Source organism: Meriones unguiculatus, chromosome 7 (assembly GCF_030254825.1).
Source record: "Meriones unguiculatus strain TT.TT164.6M chromosome 7, Bangor_MerUng_6.1, whole genome shotgun sequence".
NCBI classification, from domain to species: domain Eukaryota; kingdom Metazoa; phylum Chordata; class Mammalia; order Rodentia; family Muridae; genus Meriones; species Meriones unguiculatus.
Genome location: NC_083355.1, coordinates 68,984,381 through 69,004,004, shown reverse-complemented (window position 1 = coordinate 69,004,004; position 19,624 = coordinate 68,984,381).

Here is a 19,624-nt window from a genome sequence, read left to right as displayed (position 1 = left end):
CGAATTTACCTTAATCTGATGACATTTTTACTCATCTTACACTCTGAATGTATGTACGTGTTTCTGTGTGTTTAAATGTAAAATTGAACTGACAGATCTTTTTTCAGTAGTTGGATAATGTGAAATTTTCTTTTTGCTTTCCTTGTTTACTCTGAGAGAACCGCTTTCATTCAAACTGCTCATTTCTCTAGGTAAGGTGTTTCAGTTAGCGCTTGAGCGAAGTATACTAGGAACCAACTGTATATTTTGGAACTTCTAATTAATCTAGACATATTTCAATATATAAACTGAATAAGTTTTTAAGGTAATGAATAACTACATTCCCTCATTCAAATATGCATTCATAAAATTTCTTAAATACTGATTTTTAAGTTGTGTTAAGCCAGGTTTGGACTAACGGTGAACAGTCAATGTATGCCAGTTCCAGCATTGCCCTTGTACTAATCTCACATTTCTAGAGCTGTTTGTGAGTTCTGAGAATGTTCTCTTCATAGTTAGAACAGGATCAGTCAGCATACATGGAACATGAGTAGCACAGTATTTAATGTTTCAGTTATTTTGATTTTAATTATGTTTTTAAGTAAGGAGTGATGTTAGTCTTTATCCTCACCACCACCACAATATCCTTTGTTTTTTAAACAGGGTGATGCTTTGTAATTGAGGCTGTTATTGAAAGTAAAACCTTATTGCCTTCTTGTACTAAGCACAGTGACTTCACACATTTGCTGCCATTCTGGTAAATGGTCTCTATTGTACACAGTTGAAATCAATGTCTCTAGATCAATCATTTCAAACCATTTTTTTTTTATTTTGTTGAATTAACCCCTTTTCCACAATAAAACATCTGTCTCCTTCACATAAAAATTATGTTTTAAGGTCAGACTCCATAACTATCTTATCTAATTTATAGGTTCCTGAATTCCTCCTTCTTTGTTTCTAATTTAAGATTATTATTTTTTAATTGTTTGAGAAGTTCATGCATATGTTTTTTTTTTATCTCAAATCCATTTCCATTCCTCCCCCCACAATTCTAACTATCTTCCTTCCACTAGTTTCCCTTCCCAACTTCATGTGCTCCTTTTTAAAACCCTGAGTGTGTTCTGTGCATGAGTGTGAGAGCATCTAATGGAACATAAGTACCCCCTAAGAGGTCCACATTTCTGAAGAAAACCGATTCTTCCTCCACGAGCAGCCATCAAGTAACAACAGCTCCCCAGCTAGGATTGAGACTTTCAAGAACAACCAAAAATCCATGCTGTAGTGTGCAGAACTCGTGTGGTCTCAGCTTTTGTATGTTCACATGTGCAATAAGGTTGGCAATACAGACAACTACTGTTTCTCTGAAAAGCCTATTTCTTCTGTCTCTTATAGTCTTTCCACATCCTATTTTGTGATGATCCCTGAGGAGTGTGTGTGTGTGTGTGTGTGATATTGATGTTGATGTCCCATTAAGACCTGTCATATGACAAGGACAGGTCTAGGGGAGACCTGGACAAATGTTAACTCACCCCAAATAAGGAAGTGAAGACCAAATCCTCGATAACAACGAAGTCCAACCTGGAAAGCATTGCCAAGGTTATTTACAGAAGCTTAAATAACTCAGAGACAACTGCATCGGCAAGAGCCACCCCTACATGAGCGACAGCTTGAGAGAGTCGGAAAACTTAAGTATGCTTCAGAGCCTGCAGACAACGCAGCATGTTACAGAATGACCTTTGCAGGTGCATCCTTTGGCCTGAGCCTCTTTCAGGAAGTTTGGGGAGTCTTTTTGTTTCCTCTAGGTAGTTTGGCTCATCTCTTCTTCTTTCAGATTGCTTGTGTAGCCTCTGCTTCTTGCAAGCAGTGGAGCTTGCTGAGAGTGATGTTCAGTAATTTTTACTGTTCATATACTCTCAAGATGGTGAGACCTCATTAATAAATATCAGTATCAGAGCCATCCTCAGGCTATTTTTGTTTATTTGTTTGTTTTCCAAGACTGTCTTTCTCTGTGTAGCCTGGTCTATCTGGGAACTCATGCTGTAGAACTTGCTGGCCCTGAACACCCAGAGATCAGCCTGTTGTTTTCTCCTGAGTGCTTGATTTAAAGACATGTTACCACCACTACCTGGCCCTGTAGGTATTTTGAGTTGTTTACTTGTCTTTGGGAGCTTTCCTGAATATTTTCACTTGCCCTTAAAACATTGTGTTGTTTCACATCCCTGAAAATATTATATCTTGAGAAATTTTTTATGTATGTAGCAGTTCTTAAATCAGCAGCATTATGAAAGAAAATTTCCCCTTCATTAGAATATTTAAGAAATCTGTCTTTTAAAAAAGTGAACAAATAAATCCTGTCAGACCACAAATGTTAAGCTGTTTGTGCTCCAAATATTTATGAGTTCTGCCCCCTTTCTAGTTTCTGACTCACTTCTATGAGAAAAATCCTAGGTCCTTTCATTCTGAGCAATGCTCTGTTTGGTAAATAAAGTGAAGAGCTGTTTTATTCTGAACATAATTGAATTTATATAGTTCATGACAGAATTTTTAAAAATATAAAAAGAATTTAAAAATTGGGTTTTATTTAAAATAATTTTAAAATAATGCCCCAAATGTACCCAGATTTATGCATTATATTTATTGCCATTGATGACTTATTTGATTTTTATTTCCGGTTTATTTGCCACAGGCTTTACCTTGAATATGCTCCTTTTTTTTTTTCTTTTTTTTTTTTTAAGGGTACTGTTCATAATGAAGACTTCTTTATCAAGGCCTTAATAAAAAAAAATGCCTTTAACGAAGCCTGTGCATTTAGGTAGGTGTAAAACTTGGAGGATTTTCTTTAGAATGCTCTTTTGCATGTAAAGCACAAAAGGTGTTTCAGTTTTAAAGTACTTCTTCCTATTAACTTTATGGGGAAGGCAAAAACATTCTGTTGACGGGAAGTCTAGTCAGTTGCTTGAAAGAGCACAGCCCAGGTTAAACAAGGACTGACTAGGTATAGAGATAACCTTGTGATTTCAAAGAGTTGCTTCTTTGGCAGTGCTTATTTTAAGAAAAATACTGCTAGGGAAGTTTGTACCACATTCATCATCTAGTGAGATCTGATGTGTTGAAGTTGTTTTGATTTGGCACACAGCATGTTCGATGATGGTTACTCGCCTCATAAAGACATGGAGAAGAATCCTTTGGACACAGAGCAGATGACACCTCCTGCTTTGTAGTGTACCTGGTGTCATTTTCTGTGAATGTGTCAGGTAGTTGTTTTGTTGTTGTCATTGGGCTTTTTAAAAAAACAAAACAAACAAACAAAAAAAAGCGTAAATTTTTTGGTCTCTTTTGGTGGGGAAGGGGTGGGCTAAAGCCATAGGAAGAAAATGTGATGTATGTGTCCAGTATGTACAATTTTGTTTTGGTTTTGCAAGAAGAGTTGAACTATTTTTGATAACAAGAGTAAATAGTGGAAAATGCTTCTTAAAAAAAAAAAGATTTTTTTCTTTTTTTCCAAAATGGAGGATTTTTACCTCAAAGGAAACTGCTATGAGATCTGAGTACTCTACAGTCTGTTTTTTTCTGCACATTGACTAGCTTTGGGTCTTTGCATTGACTGCCATCAACTGAAAAGGGAAGTTTATTTGATCATGTTTGAGAGCTCACTAATCTATAGGTGCAAAGATGAGAACTCAAATAGTTTATTGCTATATTCCTTGAGAAAGATAATACTAGTAAATTCTCCAGTAGGGCTATGTTCTTACCAGCCATTGTTTTGTGGTTCAATTCAAGGTGCTAGGAATGAGTTTCTTCCTATGGAACACATTTTCTGTCAAATCAGAAATTATGTGATGTCTTCAGCAATGGTATTTTACTCTCAAATCCTGGAAGGTTACCAAAACATTATCACCAGTGGATATTGTTTGAAGGTGGTCTTTTGGATCACACTGATCGACAACTAAAAATAAATAAATAAAATAAATAAATAAAAATGGTAATCTATCAGGAACAATAACCCTTTTATTTAAAATCTTACATTGTTCCTCCATGAAAAGATAACTCCATTTAAGCCACTTTATACATGTAAATATTTTAGGAAGCCTCTACATCAGTAGGTTTCCAAATAGAAGTTTCAAAGGTCGTTAGTATTTATTGACCTTCCATAGACTTCCTCCTCTACTTGCCTCCCCAAATCCACACTGTCTAACCTTTCCTGCTTCAGCACTGTAATTCCCCATTTCATGCCATCTGTCCTTATTCTATTGAAATTCCCATGGCTCTTTCTGCCATCTTTGTGTACTCCAATTTAAAGATGTGTGTCTGAAGAGTCAATATGTTCATCCTCATATGAGAAAGAATATAAAGCCTTTATCTTTCTGGGTTTTGTTTTTTTCACTCTGAATGTTTTTTCTTTTTTTTTCCAGCTCCATCCAACTGCCCATGAATCTTATAATTTCATCTTTCCTTACAGCTGGAATATATCTCCTTGTATATGTGGAACATATTTTTACTATCAGTCGATTGAAGTGTTTAACGATTATTGATTCTTGAGTGCATCCTTAATTTAACACTTTTCAAACTCCTTTTCTTCAACCACTACATGATCTTTAGTGTTTTTAAAGAAGGTCTCAGTATTCTAAATAATCTATAAGTAATTAATATTATAAATAAAAATCCAAGTTTTTATAAAATTTACACATTAGGATATAATATATAATTAAGAATATACTTGCTACTAGCATACAAAACAAAAACTTCTTTGAAGACCTGATATGGGCTTTTGAAAGCTCAAGGTCAATAGTTCCTAACTTTCATAATGCTGTGACTTTTTAACACAGCTCTTCATGTTGTTGTGACCCCTAAACATAAATTATTTTAGTTACTTATCCATAACTTTAATTTTGCTACTTTTATGAATTGTAGTGTAAATACCTGATAGGCAGGATATCTGATATGCAGCACCTATAGAAGTCTCCTTTGAACCCCAAAGTGTCCCAACCTATTCTAGACGATAATTGGTAATTATGGCCAGTTTTATGATACTTTTACTTGTGATAAATGTAAGCAAAGCCTCTATACATTAAAAAATCCAATAAAGTAATATATCAGCCTACAGAATGAAAGAAAATTTGCCAGTTGTAAGTATGAGAGTAAATTAGTGTCTGGAATATGAAAATTACCATAAATAACTAAACACCAAGAAAATAACTAATTAAAAATAGGCCATTGAACTGAACAAAAAATTAACAAAACAAAAAGCTCCTATTCATTTTTTTTTTTAATGTTCAACATCAGCCAGGCAAGGTGATGCATGCCTTTAATCCCAGGACTCAGGGAGGCAGAGGCAGGCCGATCTCTGTGAGTTTGATGTCAGCCTGGTCTACAAAGTAAGTCCAGTACATCCAAGGCTACACAGAGAAACCCTGCCTTGAAAGAAACAAGACAAACAATAAAAAAAAAAGTTCTACCTCCATATATATCAGTGGAATACACGTTAAAACCACTTTAAAATTCCATCTTGATGAAAGACACCAGGAGAACAAAGCATCCTAATTTACCTGAGCAAAGCTAACATGAATTCACAGAGCAGCAGCCTACAAGGGTCTCCACCAGGTCTTTTATGTATATAAAAGATACATAATGTATCTGAATGTGTGAACAAGCAGTATGTTTCTGAGTCTGTGAGTTCTCTTGGAATTTTTCCTTCTGTTGATATGCCTTGTCCAAACTTGATATTATTGTTTTTGTTTTATCATTGTATATCTTCTTTTATTTTGTTTTGTTGTTATCTCTTAGAAGATAGGTTTTTCTTTTGTTTTGTTTTTAGTCCTCACTCATGAGAGACAAAAAGAGAAAGGATATGGAGAAGAATGGAAAGAGTAGAGGAAGGGAAACGTAATGAAAAAATATACTAGAAAAGAACCTATTTTCAATGAAAGGGAAAAATAAAAACAATGGCTTGCCAACAATTAAAAGTAAAAATAAAATACATTTGACATCTTTGGCTATCAGTGAGATACAGACTAAAGTAACTTTAAGATTCTATCTCACCACAATCGGAAAGGCCAAAATTAGGAGTACACATGAGGACAGATGCTGGCTTGAAGGTAAAGAAAGTGGAACTCTTAAACAATATTGGTCAGAATGTAAACAAGTGCAACCACTACAAAAATAAGTCTAGGCATTAAATAATGGAACAGCTAGATATTGAACTGCCATATGACCAAGCTTTATAATCCATGGGCATTACCCATAGGACGTATATCCTGCTGCAAAGAACATTCGTGTTCATAATGACTCAACACAATAGCTAGAGAATGCAATCTAAGATGTCTATCAATTGATGAACAAATAACAAAAGGATTTATTAAAGTATATGCACACGTATACTTTCTTTGGATGTGTGATATATTCAAACAGAAAATTTTATTTTTCCTCTGGAAATGTTTGAGATGAAGAATGATCCACTATTTGTTCTAATTTTATGAAAACAGAAATGCAGAATGAACAGTGGGCATCCAGAGTGAACGGTAGTTTTGAAGCTTCTCAGCTTTGCCTATCTTCCCCATTTCAATTTTCTAGTATGATTACAAATTCTTCAGACATGTAAAATATGAGATATAACTGCAGATGGCTTAATTTTAATTTGACGCTCAGGCAAATGGAATCTCAGATGATATCTGAATCTGACTATTATGGTCAAGCATGTAAAATAGATCATCTTGTAGCTGTTTATTGGATGACTTTTTTTTTTGCCATATCAGCTCCAATTTTAAAAGTTGCAGGTTTTAGTGATAATTGATTTTTTTTTCGGTTCATTCAGATGTTTTGAGTTCATCTTTCTAATAGATATTGAGAGTGTTGAAGTGAGATTTTTCACAGTGATGAAGCACAATGTATCATTTGCTGTCACATATGAGCAGGACATTTTAAATGCTATATCCACCTAAGGCAACACTATGTCAAACAATATGATCTTTTAAATTGTGTTTGAATGTTCCTATTGCTCATTTTTTATTTTCTGACATGAATTCCTAGAATATAGCTTACTGAGATGTCCTTGGAGGTGGCTGGGATTCAGGGCGTTTTGGGGTTAGGGATGGAAACTTAGTAGAGTGGAAACTTTCTGGAATCTCTAAGGGTGATCTTAATGAGGCCTTCTAGTAATGGAGATTACATGGACTGAACTAGCCCATCTTTTGTTGCCAAACCAAGTTTCCAGTGGTGGGACTGGGTTGCCTTTGGGTGCTAAGAAGTAAGTTTGAAAAGGAATGTCTTACTTTTCTTGTGGTTTGAGGGATGCCATTTTATTGCAACAAAGTCCACACAGCAGGAATCTAGTTACATTATGCCAGTGATAGGAAGCAGACAGAGGGTAGGAAGTGGATCTAGGCCATATGACCTCAAGGCCTGCCCACAGAGACCAACTTCCTCAAGTTTTATCTACCATTTAAAAGCTCCACAACCTTTCATAACAGCCATACTGTGTGAGAACCTACTGTTCAAACATATAAACCTCTGGCAGGGCAGCAATTCATATTCAAATCGAAACAACCCCAATAGGTAAAAAGGAAGAAAAAAAAAAAGAGCAGGGAAATCTGGAGTGTTAGGAGTTACTAAAATCTTACGTTGTGCTTGACTGCAAATCTCAAAATAAACTTTCTGTGTTTTTTCTATTTTTCTGGAAAAGAGCTGAAGTATTAGGAAATAAACTTGAACAGGAAGGGAAGGATGTCGGTGAAAGGGAACATTAGCACTGTATGGCTCATCACTGAATGACAGGCAAGTGCTCTGAAAATAGCCGTGCTGGAACCATCGCAAAGAAGGCAGAGTAGAAGCAAGAATGCCCTGCCCCCACATGCACATGCTCTCACTGACTGCTGTCAGAAACTCAATCAACAATGGTGGGGATCACATTATTTAAGGAAAAGGGACATAAGGTAAGCATTTTAAGGTTTAGAGGCCATCGGTTTTCTTTTGTATCTGCTGAGTTCTGCAGACAAATGAGATAGTTCAGAGAGAGCTACAGGCAAGAGAGAAATCAATGAGTGTTTCTCAGGTTCAAATTTTATTTATAAACTGAGTGTCATGCTGGATTGCACTCCAAGCTATAGTTTGTTCACTCTTTTTGTAAGATATCACCTTGAATATTGTCAAGTTCTGTCATTTGCTCCTCTCCAGAAATCTCCCGAGAGAGAGAGAACTAACTAAGAAACAATGGTATCCTTGAAAAAAATATTCAGAATATAAAGGATGAGAAGAAATTAGTTCATAAAACACCTGCATTTCTTATATGCCGGTGTGTGTCTGTTCTCATCCATTCGAGTCACAAGGGCACATACATAACCTCAGCAGCAACAGAAAGGTTCCAAGGTGAAATGCCAGGTGAGGAGCATAAATCTTTGCAGTGAAGCGTCATCTATTAGCAATGAAAGAACTAGGAATACCTGCTGTGGCGAGACTAGAAGGCCAAGCAGAAGGAAAAGAGACTGAGTCCTGAAAGAGAACACAGGGCTGGGGGGCACACCTCCATAGAAGGCAGGCCCTTCTCTGGGGCTAGTTGAAGTCCTTGCTGTGAGTCAATATCATCCGTGTCAGAAGGCACATAAACTGTAGCCACGAGCAAAAGGAAATCATAGAACAGAGGTGAGGGACCAAGGTTTATACATGTTTGGTATAAGGATATTTTACATAAAATTGTCAGTGCCAATGCCAAGCTCAAATGTTCTGAGGTTATAATTCACTGTACTGTGTAGAAATGTAAAGAAGATGCAGGTCTGTGGAAGAGTCTACTCATGTGGCATAAATTTATTCAAGAAACTAAGTCACAGAGGTTATTAGAGAGGCAGAAGATGGGATTCAGGTCACCACAAGGATTCTGGTGTTTCATTTTGTTTCTACAAGGGAAAATGAATATTCTTAGCCTACACATCAAGGAGAGATGTCACATGCTTGGATTCTAATTATACCAGTAAAAACTATGACAACAAAAGATTCTTTTTTTTTTAATTTTACTTTATATTCTTCTTTCTTTATATATACGTACTTTCTTTTGTTTAACAACAAACATAACAAAAATATGAGAGTATAAAACAAAAAATATTTACATCAATTTGGACAAGACAAACCAACAAAAGGAAAAGAGTTGTAAGAGAAAGAATGAGAATCAGATACCAGTTTCTTCATACACTCAGGAGCCCATAAAAATATTAAAATAAAAGCAGTAACATATATGTAGAGAAGGACCTTGGACAGACTTGTGTCAACCCTGTGCTTGGTGCTTCAGTCTCTGTAAGTTCATATGAACTTTGCCCAGTTGATTTAGAGGGATTTGTTCTCCTGGTGTCTTCCATCCTCTCTGGCTCTTACACTATTTGTTGTTATTGTTATTTATTTTTTAAATTTACTTTACATCTCATGGGTGCCCCCACCCTCCTGCCCTCCCAGCCTCTCCTTCCCTTTCCCCCCGTTAGGAATTAGGTGCCTGTAGAGGTTACATGTGGGTTCACAGATCACACCACGAGATCATTCCACGTGGGAGGTTTATTAGGAAAGGGGGGTAAGGGGTCACAGGGAGACGAGGCAGAAAAGAGGGGGGGCTCCTGTTCTCTTTATAGGGTGCTCCAGAGCATGCGCGGGTGGTTTCAGGTGGTCAGCAGGTTTGACAGAGTCACTGCAGAGGCTGTCAGCGGTACCTTTGACTTGGTCTTCTGTGGTACACACAGCCAGCAAGCTTCAAAGTGGCCGGGTTGGGTCACATTAAGGAGCTTGTAGGCTGAGGTCAGAGTCTGGAGTAGGAGATTAAATGACAGGTTTGTGTCATTTATAAGAGGGGATGTTAGAGAGGTAATGATCTTAGAGGAGTGTTTAATTATCTCTTCCACTTCTCCCATTCCCAATTTTTGGGTAATTGGAACATATTTTCTTTGGATACGGATAGTACTTATCGGTAAACCGGGTGTGTAGCGGCTGTAGAGTTTTCCAATGACGCCTCCTTCCCATCTGGCATCCCACGGGTCTTGGATGTATAAGTAGAGAGTTTTTTTATACAGGTGAAGAAATTTTTTCTGTGCTGGTAAGTGGATTTGGCAAGACCAGTATGGGCAGCCTCCATATGTGTCTGGCCATTTTTTGCAATAATCCTTCGTTTGATCAAAGAGAAGGCAAACAAAAACTCTATCAAATAAGGGGGGAGGGATAGAAGTGGGGGTGATGGCTATCTCAATCGGCTCCCGACAGCCTCCCATCGAGCAGTTCATTGACCCTATTTGGAGAGATTTTTTATTATCAATGATGGTTTCTTGAACCTCAAATCTCCATACGAAGGGATTACCTTTAACAGAAATAGGCAAGAGGGAGCGGAGGAAAGATGCATATCCAATCCAGTGGAGTCAAACACCGCTCCTGTGGTGAGGCCTCATTCTTCTGTAACTGGAGGCAGGGTGGTTGGTCTTGGCGTCCTTTGAAGCTTGAGGGAGCAGGGCCCTGTTGGGGTTGATATGTAGGAAGGGGCATTATCCTGAGGAGAGGGGGTGAAAGGCTTAAGGTAGGATAGATGAATCTAGTGAGGGAAACCCTCAAGTTTAGCAGCTGTGGGAGTCACAAGAATCACCTTGAAAGGACCCTGCCATTTAGGAGAAAGAGTTGGGGAACTTTGGTTTGGAGGGGAAAGAAGGACCTGGTCCCCAATGTTAATAGGAGATGGACAGGGGTTAGTGTATGGCCGTGGTAAACAGTGGTCAGTGAAGATCCATAGAAGGGAACGGAGATGACAGAGTAAGGGGGTAAGCAGGTGGTCAGGGAGAGGAGAGGATTTAGCTGAAAGACCAGGAGTTAGGACCGGTCTCCCATACATGAGTTCAAAAGGTGAAATAGACAGGGTTTTTTGGGGAGAGCTCGCAGCCTGAAAAGAGCCAGGGGGAGGAGTTTTACCCAATCGAGGTGGAGCTCTTGTGATAGTTTAACAGAATGTTTTTTAGGGATCGGTTAGTTCGTTCTATCTGTCCTGAGGATTGGGGATGGCAGGGGATATGAAAATACCAAGGAATGTTAAGGGCTTTAGATAAGGTTTGGGAGATCTGAGAAGTGAACTCAGGGCCATTATCTGACTGAAGGGAAGTAGGAATTCCAAAGCGTGGGATAATCTCACAGAGAAGGAGATTAGAAACTGTCTGAGCTCTCTTGTTGGTGGTAGGGAAAGCCTCCACCCATCCCGAGAATGTGTCCACCAAAACCAGGAGGTAACGGACACGTTTGACTGTTGGCATATGGGTAAAATCAAGTTGCCAGTCAGTCCCCGGGAGGGAGCCCCTAGCCTGGTGGGTAGGGAAAGGGGGGCTACGATATCCTGAGTTAGGATCTGAGGTCTGGCAGACCTTACAAGAGGCAGTAATGGTCTTTAGGAAGCGCAAGTCCTCAAAGGTAGGCTGCAGATGAGCTCTAACAAAGTTAGACAAAGCTTGGCTGTTAGGATGGAAGAGCTGGTGTAGGTAAGACAGGATCTGACGGGTGTCAGGAGAGGGCGGGGGAGATGTGGGTTGTAGTGTGAGGATGTTTTGTGGTGGGAGGGAGGAGTCTAAGCCTTTTACCGCCGCAGCCTTAGCTGCCTCATCAGCCCGGCCATTTCCTTTGGAAACTATGGAATCATCCATCTGGTGAGACCGGCAGTGGACTACTCCAATTGCTGTGGGAAGGTGGGAGGCTTCCAGCATGGCCATAATTTGGCTTGCATTGGTTACCAATCCTCCCTTTGCTGTGAGCAACCCACGCTCTCTCCAGATGGCAGCATGGGAAAGAAGAATATGAAAAGCATATTTAGAGTCTGTATAAATGTTGAGGGATTGTCCCTGGGCTAACTGAAAGGCTCGGGTAAGGGCTATTAATTCCGCCTGTTGGTTAGTGGTATAGGCAGGGAGGGCTTGTGCCTCAATCACCTCAGTATCCGACACTATGGCATAACCTGCTTTTCGAGCTCCCTCATGTACAAAGGAGCTGCCATATGTATACCAGGTATAGGTAGCCTGAGGCAATGTGCCCTCCTGTATATGTGAGGGGTGGGGCAATAGTTCTTCTAAAGTTTCAGTGCAAGACTGAGATGGGGAACAGTCAGAGTTAGGTCGGGGAAGGAGGTTTGAAATATTAAGGGGTGGGCACGGTTGGAAAGTGAGGGTAGAGTCTTCTATTAGCACCACCTGGAGGGAAAGGACCCTGGAAGGAGGTAAGGTTTGTAAGCCTTTGTATGTTAAAAGGTGAGACAGGTTGTGAGAAGAGAAGACAGTAATAGGTGACCCGAAAGTTAGTTTTTTTGACTCTCTAATAAGGAGCTCTGCAGCTGCCAGGGCACGAATACAAGGTGCCCATCCCTGGATTGTTAGGTCTAATTTTTTTGATAAATAGGCTACAGGTGCAAAAGAAGGTCCCAATTGGTGGCCCAAAGCCCCAAGGGCATATCCCTCTTTTTCTGTTACATAAAGGGAAAAGGGACGGGTTAGGTCTGGAAGATGTAAGGCCTGGGCCTCAAGAAGAGCCTGTTGGAGCCTCCGGAAGGGCTTAGTAACAGGTTTTAGAAGGGGTTCCTATAAGGGGCCTAAGGCTGCCTCATATAAGGGGCGAGCAAGGAGGGAAAAGGAGGGGACCCAGGACCGTAAGAAACTGGCCATTCCCAGAAACGATAAGATTTCTTCTTTATTAGAGGGAACTGCCAGGGACCGTATTAGTTCTTTCCTGTCGAGGGTAATACCCTTGTGAGTTGGATTTATTGTTAGTCCCAGATAGGTGACCTCAGAAGTGGATAGCTGGACCTTGGAAGGTGAGACCCAATAGCCCTTGCTGGATAGGAAATTTAGAAGAGCAGAAGTGTTACTTTGGCTAACTTTTAGGGAGGGGCTACAAAGGAGAAGGTCATCTACATATTGTATAAGTTTAGACTTAGGGAGAGATAAGGAGAGTAGATCAGAGGCTAGGGCCTGGCCAAAAAGGTGTGGACTGTCCCGGAACCCCTGGGGTAAAACAGTCTAGGTAAGCTGAGTAGAAACCAGGGTGTCAGGGTCAGTCCAGGTAAAGGCAAATATATTTTGTGATTGAGCATCTAAGGGAATAGAGAAAAATGCATCCTTGATATCTAGGACTGAGAAATGAGAAGTGCCTGAGGGGGTGGTGGAAAGCAGGGTGTACGGGTTAGCTAACACAGGGTGGAGGGGAACGACTGCAGAGTTTAGTAGGCGGAGATCCTGAACTAGGCAAAAGGTTCCATTGGGCTTTTTAACTGCCAGGATGGGGGTATTAAAAGGGGAAGAGGTAAGGCGGAGGAGTTTTTTTCTTAGAAGGTCAGAGATAATAGGCTTAAGTCCTCTAAGGCTCTTAAGAGGAAGAGGGTATTGAGCCTGAACAATAATGGGTGGGGTCTCGTAGCCCAATGGTTACGGGGGCATGGTGGCTAGCCACAGAGGAGTTTTAGACATCCCAGACTTGGGGGTCTACTTGAGAGGCTGGTAAGGGAAGCAACGTGTCAGAATGAAAGAATAAAGTCCTAGCATAATGCTGACTCGGCTCACGATCTGCCTTCCCGCCTTCCCTGTTCTGGGTACGTGACTTAACTACGGCTTTGTTCAAACCACCCAATCAGACCCCTGTAACTATGCTTCTCGCTTCTGTAACCGCGCTTCCTGCTCCTGAGCCCTATAAAAACCCGTCACCCCAACCGAGAGGCGTGCAAGTCTTCCAAGAGACTTTGTCGCCCCGGGTACCCGTGTACTCAATAAAGCCTCTTGCTGGTTGCATCCGAACAACTGGACTCGTTGATCTTTGGGTACGGGGTCTCCCTGACGGAAGACAACCTTCGGGGGTCTTTCATTTGGGGCTCGTCCGGGATTTGAGACCCCTGCCCAGGGACCACCGACCCAGCGTCGGGAGGTAAGACTGCCAGCTTCCTATTCTGTGAGTCTTGTGTATCGTTGTGTTAAACGGTCTGTCTTTGTGAGTTCGTTTCCAGGGGGTTCGAGTCCCCCTGTGGTCTGGACTTGGCCAGGTCATCTGTATCAGACGGAAACTAGAAGGAGCCGATGGGCTCGGACTTCTTTTCCGTGCCTCCTGGGAGACGTCTCAGGAGTGCCTGGTAGGGGAATCATTTGCTTCCCCATCTGAAAGGTAACCCTTCTTGGGTTCCCTCCTGTCTGGAAACACGAGCCAAGTGGGATTCTTTGGGGTGATGCCCCAGAAAAGGCTGCGTGCTTCATCTGGGAGACGGAGGAACCGGACCTCCGACACAGTCTCCATCTGAATTTTTACTTTCGCTTTGGCACCGATCTCGTACCGCACGGTTTGTGTTGTCTTCTGTCTGCCTGATTTTTGTCATAAGTGTAGTGAGTGTTGTTTGTCTGTCTACCAACATGGGACAAACTATCACCACCCCCAAAAGTTTAACTTTGCAGCACTTCAAGGAAGTCCGTGACATCGCCCACAATCTCTCGGTGGAAGTGCGGAAAGGAAAGTGGGACATCTTCTGCTCATCTGAATGGCCCACCTTTGACGTGGGCTGGCCACGAGATAGCACCTTTAACCTAGATATTATTTTGCAGGTGAAGGCCAAAGTCATGAATCCTGGGCCCCATGGGCATCCAGACCAAGTCCCTTATATCATCACGTGGGAATCTCTGGTCAAGGACCCCCCACCGTGGGTGAAGCCCTTCTTGCCTCCCCCTTGCCCAAAACCCACTCCTTCTGCCCCCTCTCTCCAGCCTCCATTAGTTCTTACCCCAGTTAACTCCACCCTTTACCCAGTCTTTATGAAACCTACTCCAGAAAAGGACCCTAGCCACAAGAAGACACCCCCGGTCCTGCCGGCGGATGATGGCCCTCTACTGGACCTGATGACCGAACAACCCCCTCCTTACCGGGGCCCAAACCCGGCACAGGAACCAGAGGAGGCAACCACCAGAGGGGGACCCCAGGGAGAGCCCCCCTCGTCCCCGGTGGCGGGACGCTTAAGGGGAAGACGGGAAGTCACTCCCGACTCCACATCCCAGGCCCTACCGCTACGGATGGGGCCTGATCGCCAGCTCCAATATTGGCCCTTTTCTGCGTCTGATTTATATAATTGGAAAAATAATAACCCTGCTTTTTCGAAGGATCCCTCTAGGCTCACTGCATTGATCGAGTCTATTTTAGTGACTCACCAGCCCACCTGGGATGATTGCCAACAGCTGCTCCAGACGCTGTTGACCACTGAGGAAAAGCAGCGGGTTGTCATAGAGGCACGTAAAAATGTTCCAGGAGACGATGGACAACCCACCCAGCTGCCACACAGAATAGATGCGGCTTTTCCCTTGGAGCGACCGGATTGGGACTTCTCCACTGAGCGCGGTAGGGAACGCCTACGTCAATATCGCCAGTTGCTCATGGCGGGTCTCCGTGGGGCCGCAAAGCGCCCAACTAATTTGGCCCAGGTTAAATTAGTGACTCAAAAGTCTGAAGAATCTCCCTCTGCCTTCCTAGAACGCCTCAAGGAGGCATATTGTGTATACTCCCTACGATCCAGATAGTCCGGATCAGGCAACTAACTTAGCCATGTCTTTCATTTGACAGTCAGCCCCAGATATTAGACGGAAGTTAGAAAGACTTGACAATTTAAGAGAGAATACAGTGCAGGATTTGCTGAAGGAGGCAGAGCGGATTTATAACAAGAGAGAGACACAGGAAGAAAGGGACGAAAGGCTGAAGAGAGAGGCAGAAGAAAGGGAGAATGTCAGGGAGCGGAAGAGAAATAAAGAGTTTAGCAGGTTGTTGGCCACTGTAGTGACAGAACAAAGGCAGAGTAGACAGGACCTGGGAGGCCGTAGGGGTCCCCGACTGGACAAGGATCAATGCGCCTACTGCAAGGAAAGAGGGCATTGGGCCCGAGACTGTCCCAAGAAGCGAAAGGGCCACCAAAGGGGACCTCAAAGACCCAAGCCTCAAACCAATTTGCTCAATCTGGAAGACTAGGGGTGTCGGGGTCAGGAGCCTCCCCCTGAACTCAGGATAATCTCCTTGGAATACGCCTCTCCTTCCAGTCAAAAAGCCAGGAAAAGGAGATTATCGCCCAGTACAGGACTTAAGGGAAGTCAACAAAAGAGTGGAGGACATACACCCCAAAGTCCCCAACCCATACAATCTGTTGACTGGGCTTCCCCCGAGATATGTTTGGTATACAGTCCTGGACCTCAAGGATGCTTTCTTCTGTTTAAGGCTCCACCCAAAGAGCCAATCTATTTTTGCCTTTGAGTGGAAGGATCCAGAGCTGGGAATATCGGGCCAGCTTACTTGGACAAGATTAACACAGGGGTTCAAAAATAGCCCCACCCTTTTCGATGAAGCTCTACACCGGGACTTGGCTGACTTCAGGGTCCATCACCCTACCCTAATTTTACTCCAGTATGTGGATGACCTCCTCCTGGCTGCAGAAACTGAGAAAGAATGTAAGGAGGGAACAGAGGCCCTCTTGAGAACTTTAGAAATTCTAGGATACCGGGCCTCAGCCAAAAAGGCCCAGATTTGCCAAAGACAAGTTACTTATTTGGGATACCAGATCAAAAATGGGCAAAGGTGGCTGACCGAGGCACGGAAACAGACAATTTTGGGAATTCCAGAACCCAAAAATCCGAGGCAGTTAAGAGAGTTCCTAGGTACGGCGGGGTTTTGCCGCCTCTGGATCCCGGGGTTTGCAGAGATGGCTGCACCACTCTACCCCCTTACCAAACAAGGGACTCTCTTCACTTGGGGGGATGAACAACAGAGGGCCTACGCATCAATAAAAGAGGCCCTGCTAACTTCCTCTGCATTAGGATTGCCGGATTTAAACAAGCCCTTTGAGTTGTTCGTGGACGAGAGACAAGGGTATGCTAGAGGAGTCCTAACTCAAAAACTTGGACCTTGGAGGCGTCCGGTTGCCTACCTGTCTAAGAAACTCGACCCAGTGGCCTCAGGTTGGCCCCCTTGCCTATGGATGGTGGCTGCAATCGCCCTCTTGCTCAAGGACTCTGGCAAACTGACTATGGGGCAGCCGGTAACTATCCTGGCTCCACATGCGGTTGAGGCCCTGGTAAAACAACCTCCGGGCCGATGGCTCTCTAATGCCCGCATGACTCATTACCAGGCTCTGTTACTAGACACTGATAGAGTGCAATTTGGTCCTGTGGTAGCCCTCAACCCAGCAACGCTGCTTCCCCTACCAGAAGGTCCAGAAGTTCATGATTGTCTCCAGATACTTACAGAGGTACATGGCACCCGACCTGACCTAACTGACCAACCCCTTTCGGAGGCCGACTTCACCTGGTTCACCGACGGGAGCAGTTTCCTGGACAACGGAGAGCGGAGAGCAGGGGCTGTGGTCACCACCGAAACTGAGGTAATTTGGGCCAAGGCCCTACCACCTGGAACCTCAGCGCAACGGGCTGAACTCATCGCCCTGACCCAAGCCCTCCGAATGGCGGAAGGTAAGAAGCTAAATGTCTATACAGACAACCGTTATGCCTTTGCTACTGCTCATATCCATGGAGAAATATATCGAAGAAGGGGACTGCTTACCTCCAAAGGGAAAGAGATTAAAAATAAGACGGAGATATTGGCCTTGTTAGAGGCTTTGTTCTTACCCTCGAGGCTGAGCATTATTCATTGCCCAGGTCACCAAAAGGGGGACAGCTCGGAAGCCAGGGGCAACCGCTTGGCGGACATGACAGCCAGGGAAGTAGCGATGCAAGGAAATTCAGAGGCTCCCCGCCTCATGGCCATAGATCTGGCCATGGCAGAGGCCCACTCCGTCCAAAAACCCTCCTTCCATTTCCATTATACTGAGGAGGACCAAAACCTCCTCAAAGGAATGGGGGCCACATACAACCCCACAATAAGACTCTGGACTTTCAACGAGCGACCTGTGTGGCCCCTACAACAGACCCGGGACCTGATCAAGTATCTCCATCAACTGACCCATCTTAGCTCCAAAAAGATGAAACCCCTCCTGGACAGAGAGGAAAATGCCCACTATCTGCTAGGTAAAGATAAAATCCTACAACAAGTAGCTGAAGAGTGCACGGCATGTGCCCGAGTCAATGCAAGCCGTAACAAGATCAGTGCGGGGGTCAGGGTCCGAGGACACTGCCCTGGCACTCATTGGGAGATAGACTTCACTGAGGTGAAACCTGGACTCTATGGGTACCGGTACTTACTGGTATTTATAGACACTTTTTCTGGGTGGGCAGAAGCCTACCCTACTAAACATGAGACTGCCAGAGTTGTCACCAAGAAACTTTTAGAAGAAATCTTCCCTAGGTATGGAATGCCGAGAGTACTGGGCTCTGACAACGGGCCTGCCTTCGTCTCCCAGGTAAGTCAGTCAGTGGCCACATTGTTGGGGATTGATTGGAAATTACATTGTGCATACCGCCCCCAGAGCTCAGGGCAGGTAGAACGTATGAATAGAACTATTAAGGAGACTTTAACCAAATTAACGCTTGCAACTGGCGCTAAGGACTGGGTATCCCTCCTTCCCCTAGCGTTGTATAGGGCTCAAAACACTCCGGGCCCCCATGGGCTCACTCCTTTTGAGATCTTGTATGGCGCCCCGCCACCATCTGCCCATTTCTTTGACTCTAGAATAGCCTCCTTTGCTGATACCCCCTCTCTTCAAGCTCATTTGCAGGCTCTACAGCTTGTGCAATGGGAGGTTTGGAAGCCTCTGGCGGCCGCGTATCGAGAGCAGCTAAGTCAACCTGCGGTCCCGCACCAATTTCAGATTGGAGACGTGGTTTGGGTGCGGCGACACCAGACAAGGAACCTGGAACCACGCTGGAAAGGACCTTACACTGTTCTGCTGACGACACCCACAGCTCTGAAAGTAGACGGCATCGCCACCTGGGTCCACGCCTCCCACGTCAAGGCCGCCACCCCTGAGCAGCCGCCTGACGCCTCGGACTCGGGAACCCGATGGAAACTCCACCGCACTCAAAATCCTCTCAAGATAAGACTGACTCGGTGGGGGGAACCCTAATAGTCTTGCTTCTTACCCTGAGTATTACAACAACCCAGGCCTCTTCCCCGCACCAAATTTTTAACTATACCTGGATTATCGAAAATCAAGCTGGGGACATTGTTAACACCAGTTCCCAGGTTGGAGCCCAACCCCACTGGCCCAGTCTGGAGGTAGATCTCTGTGCCCTTGCTCTAGGGGCCAGCCCGACTGGGGAACCCCCGAGGTCGTGTACACTCTGGGGTCAAGCGCCCCCCAGCTAGAGGGCCGTCGCCCCATAGTTCCGGGCTGTCGCAACGGGATTGAGAGAGCAGACCTACATGGTCAGGCAGGGATCTATGTCTGTCTGGGAAGTCATAGGAACAAAAACCTCAACTATAAATGTGGGTGGGCAAATGACTACTTTTGTGCCTCTTGGTCCTGTGAAACTACGGGAGACACCTACTGGGCTCCCTCCTCCAATTGGGATTATATAACTGTTAAGAGAAAAGATCGCCAGCCAGGGGCGACCCCCAATCATATCCCAGATCAATTAAAGACAAAATGTGCCACCAGTAGCATTACAAAGGGGTGGTGTAATCCCCTGCTCATTCAGTTCACTGAGCAGGGAAAGAAAGCGCCCTGGACAACTAGCACCAGGGGTTTTGAATGGGGCAT